At 31.7% G+C, this 5,357-nt stretch overlaps 1 pseudogene; it reads right to left on the reverse strand.

Moving 5' to 3' along the window:
• Positions 1–3,484: 3,484 nt before the first annotated feature.
• LOC118603336 lies at positions 3,485–3,602 on the reverse strand (annotated as a pseudogene).
• Between the last annotated feature and the right edge of the window lie 1,755 nt (positions 3,603–5,357).

The raw sequence follows: 5,357 nt of genomic DNA on the forward strand, positions 1-5,357 counted from the left end.
AAAATCTTAACTGACTTATTCTACCAACAAAATTGAAACAGTAATCAAAAAACTTTCAAAAAATAAAAATCTCGAACCAGATGGTTTCAAAGTGCATTTTACCAAATAGTTAAAGAAGAATTAACATTTGTTTTTCTTAAATTAGTTGAAAAATTTTAAAAGGAGAGACAACTTCCTAACTCTTTTGAGGCTACCATTACCCTGGTTCTAAAACCAAAGACATTAAAAAAACAAAACAAAACAAAACTATAAGCCAATATCCTTGATGAACACTAATAAAAAACCCTCAACTAAATATTAGCAAACTGAATTCAGCAATACTTTAAAAATATCATATACCATGATCGAATTGGATTTTATTTCTGGCATGCAAGGTTGGTTTACTATGCATACTCAATTAATGTGATACATCACATTAACAAATTGAAAGATAAATTATCATTATATTAATAGATGCAGAAAAAGTGTTTGACAAAATCCAGCCTCCATTTATAATAAAAACTCTCAGCAAAGCAAGAATAGAGATAACATACTTCAACATTATAAAGGGCATATATGATAAATCTACAGCTAAAATCATACTCAATGGAGAAAGGCTAAAAGTAATTTCCTTAAGATCAGAAACAAAACAAGGAAGTCCACTTTCATCATTTCTATTAATTATAGTATTGGAAATCCTAGCTACAGCAATCAGAAAACAAAGAGAAAAAAAAAGCACCCAAATTAGAATGAAAAGAAAAAGTACAAATATTTGCAGATGACATTATACTATATATAGATAAACCTAAAGATTCCACCCCAAAACTGTTAGAACTGCTGATTGAATTTGTTAAAGAAGCAGGATACAAAATTAATATTCAGAAGTCAATTGTATTTTTTTACACCAAAGATGAACTACCATAAAGAGAAATTTTTTAAAAAATCCCATTTATGACTGCATTAAAAAATAAAACACCTAGGAATCAAATTAACCAAAGAGGTCAATGACCTTTTCTCACAAAATTATGTCATTGAAAAAAGAAACTGAAGAAGATTCAAATAAATGGAAGCATATACTGTGCACATGGGTAGGAAGAATCAACATTGTTAAAATGTCCATTCTACCCAAAGCAATCTATAGATTCAATGCAATCCCTATCAAAACATCAATGGCATTTTTCAGAGAACTACAATAATCCAAAAACTTATATGGAACCATAAAAGACCCCGAATTGCCAAGGCAAAGAAGAACAAAGTTGGAGGTAACACACTACCTGATACAAAACTATACTATGAGGCTATGGTAATCAAAACAGCTTGGTACTGGCATAAAAATAGACACACAGATTAAAGGAACAGAATAGAGAGCCCAGAAATAAATTGATATCTACATGATCATTTAATCTCTGGCAAAGGAGCCAAGAATATACAACTGGTTATAGGACATTCTCTTTAACAAATGATGTTGAGAAAACTGGATGAATGCATGCAAAAGTAATGAAACTGGACCATCTTCTTACACCATGTACAAAAATAAACTCAAAACAGATTAAAGACTTAAATGTAAGACCTGAAACCATAAAACTTCTAGAAGAAAACAGTAAACTCTCTGATATTGCTATTAGTAATTTTTTTTGTTATAGCTCCTCAGGCAAGAGAAACAAAAGAAAAAAAATAAACAGAGCTACATCAAACTAAAAAATTTTTTCACAAAAAAGGAAACCATTATCACAACAAAAAAAATGACCTACTGAATGGGAAAAGATATTTGCCTATGATACATCTGATAAAGGGTTAATACCCAACATTTATAAATAACTCATCCAACTCAGCAACAGAAAAACAAACAATCTAATTAAAAAATGAGCAAAAAATCTTAACAGGTATTTCTCCAAAGAGAAAATACAGATGGCCAATAAATGTTTGAAAAGATCCTCAATGTCACTAATCATCAGAGAAATGCAAATGAAAACCACAATGAGATAGCACCTCACACCTGTCAGAATTGCTATCAACAATAAATCAAAAACCAAGTGTTGGCAAGGATGTGGAGAAAAGGGAACCCTCATACACTGTTGGTGGGATCACACAATGGTATAGCCACTGCAGAAAAGTTTGGAGGTTTCCTCAAAAAATCAAAAATAGAACTACCATTTGACCTAGCAATTGCACTTCTGGGTATTTATCCAAAGAAATCCAAAACACTAATTTGTAAAGATCTATGCACTCTTATGTTCTCTGCGGTACTATTTACAATAGCCCATCAGCAGAAAATTGAATAAAGAAGTTATAGTACATATATTCAATGGAATATCACTCAGACATTAAAAAAAAAAAAACTAACTATTTGCAATGGCATGGTTAGAGCTAGAGGGTATTACGCTAAGTGAAAAAAATCAAACAAAGAAAGACAAATACCATATGGTTTTACTTATATGTGGAATCTAAAAAACAAAGTAAATGAACAAACAAAACAAAAACAGACTGACAGATACAGAGAACAAACTGATGATTGCTAGATGGGAGCGGGGTTGGGAGGTTGTGCAAAAAAAAGGTGAAGAAATTAAGAAATACAAATATGTAGTTACAAAATAGGCACGGGGCTGTGAAGTACAGCAAAGGGAATATAGTCAATGTTGTAATAACTATGTATAATGCCAGGTGGGTATTAGAGTAATTGAGGAGATCATTTTGTAAGTTTTATAAATGTCTAACCGCTATGCTGTACACCTGAAACCAATATAAAAAATATTAAATGTTAACTCTAATTGGAAAAAAATATATAGCAAATAATCTCGTATTTACAAAATATTCTGTGTGAATTTAAGAACATATATATGAAATAATATGATTGTTTAATTTGTATCCTCTGCTTCTGTATTTTCTCATTTCCCCTAATAAATATGTATAATTTGTGAAGTAAAAAAGTAAATTGAAATTACAACAATTTATATATACATAAAAGAAATTTATATAAAGAACTTATTTAATCATATATCCTTGAATATATCTAAGTTGAGCATATTTGAAAATGCAATGCAAAAGTTTAGCTAAATAGGCAAAGTAGGGAAAAGAAGAAAAGAAAGAGGAAGAAGAAATGATCAACTCTCATTGTACACTGGAGGAAAAATGTAGGTGGGAAAATAAATTATATTAAGCCCAGTACAAAATTATTAAAGTCAATGACCAGTTTTTAAATAATGAGATATAAATGTTTCTAGAACTTTAAGTTTATTTTATAGTTACTCTTTTGCCAAAGTGGAATAGCTGGAGAGGAGAAAGAGGTACATAGATTTACATATATTGGTAATAGGGCAGAAATGAGTCAGCTGGAGGACATGGAGACTAGACACCTATTTTAAGGTCCCGTCGCAACTTGAACTTTTCTGCTTTTCTGAGCCTCAGCCACTTTATCTTTTTTTTTTTTAGGCGAGGCAACTCTTGGTTGACTTCACAGATTACAAGAACCTTGTCATTTTACAATTCCTTATTTTTTTACTTTTTACGCCTATGACACCTGGTTTCCTAAGTGGTCTCCCATCCAAGTACTAACCAGGTCCAATCCTGCTTAGCTTCTGAGATCAGATGGGATCGGGCTTGTTCAGGGTAGCATGGCCATAGACTCAGCCACTTTATCTTTAAAAAGCTGTTAATAATTTCTGTCTACATATGTCCCAAGGTCATTTTTAGAGTGAAATAGAATTGAATGAGGGAAGCCTTTGTGACCGCAAAGACACGAGGAAGCCAATTAGCCACTTCATTGGTTTTCAATCTCTCCTAATTCATCTTGTTCTGACTAATAAACATAAGGAATCACATTTTACAAAAAGTAAGACTGTCTTAGCAACATTTATGGCTTTTACCATATTTTCTTCTCTTCTCTTGATCCATGGTTGTACTATAGCTAGTTTTAGGCCATCTTCTCTTTAGGACACATGAGATATTTGCCTTTAAATCATTTTCTTAGCCACTTTTAGGGTCCACCAAATGATACTTTATGTCCTATAAGTTGCTGTACACTGACTTTAAAAAAATAATACACTTAATTTTTTTGAGAGGGGGGCGTTCTAAGTTTACAGAACAATTGAGCAGAAATTAAAAAGTTCTTATATACCTTCTCCCAGTTTTTCTAATTATTAATATATTGTATTAATGTGGTGCACTTTCTACAATTGCTGAACCAATATTGATACATTATTATTAACCAAGGTCCATTACATTAGGCTTCACTCTTGGTGTTGTTCAACCTATGAATTTTAACAAATGTATAATGAAAGTGTATCCCCCATTATGGCATTATACAGGACAGTTTCACTGGCCTAAAAATTCTCTGTGCTCTATACTTATTCATCCTTCCCTTTTCCTGCATCCCCCACAACTACTTATCTTTTTACTGTTTCTGTAGTTTTCCCTTTTCTAGAATATCATATAGTTGGAAGCATACTGTATGAAGCCTCTTATGTTTTTCTTTTTCTCTTTAACTTAATAACATGAATTTAAGTTTCCTCTATGTCATTTTGTCACTTGGTAGCTCATTTCTTTTTAGCACAGCACTATCCTATTGTGTGAATATAACAAGTTTGTTTATCCATTCACCTATTGAAGGACATCTTGGTTGCTTCTAGTTTGGGGCAATTATGAATAAATAAAGCTTCTATAAACATCTACACACAGATTTTTTTTTTTTTGTGGACATATTTTATAAAACCTTCGGGTAAATACCTAGGGAGTTGATTGATGAATCATATGGTTATGAATATTCAGCTCTGTACAAACTGCTAAACTGTCTTAAAAAGTCTCCATAGTATTCCCTCCAGCAGCAATTGATAATTTCTTTTAATCTATAACCTTGTCAGCATTTGGTGCTATCAGTACTTTGGATTTAAGCCATCTAATAGGTATGTTGTGGTGTCTCATTATTGTTTTAATTTTCAATTCCCTAATGATGTATGATAGTAAGCATTGTGTTCATATACTTGTTTCCCATTTGTATATCTTCTTTTTTGTAGTGTCTGTTAAGGTATTTGACCCATTTTAAAAATTGAATTCTTTGTTTTCTTACTGCTGAGTTCAAGTTCTTTGTATATTTTGGATAATATTACTTTTTCAGATAGGCCTATTTCCTCCCTGTCTGTGGATTATATTTTTAATTTCTTAATGTATTTAATTTTTATTCAGGAACAGCACAGTCCACTAATTGAAACATCAAACAGAAACATTCATTGAATGTGTCAGGCATTGTGCAAAGGGAATAATGTTGAATGAGACAATCTTTGCATTCAAGAAACCAGGATGCAAGGAGAGAGGTAGGGAAAAAAAGAAAGAATGAATACTCCATAATATATATTATGACAGGGTCGATGAAGCTGGCATACTCA

Source organism: Rousettus aegyptiacus, unplaced genomic scaffold (assembly GCF_014176215.1).
Source record: "Rousettus aegyptiacus isolate mRouAeg1 unplaced genomic scaffold, mRouAeg1.p scaffold_m13_p_5, whole genome shotgun sequence".
In the NCBI taxonomy this organism is placed as follows: domain Eukaryota; kingdom Metazoa; phylum Chordata; class Mammalia; order Chiroptera; family Pteropodidae; genus Rousettus; species Rousettus aegyptiacus.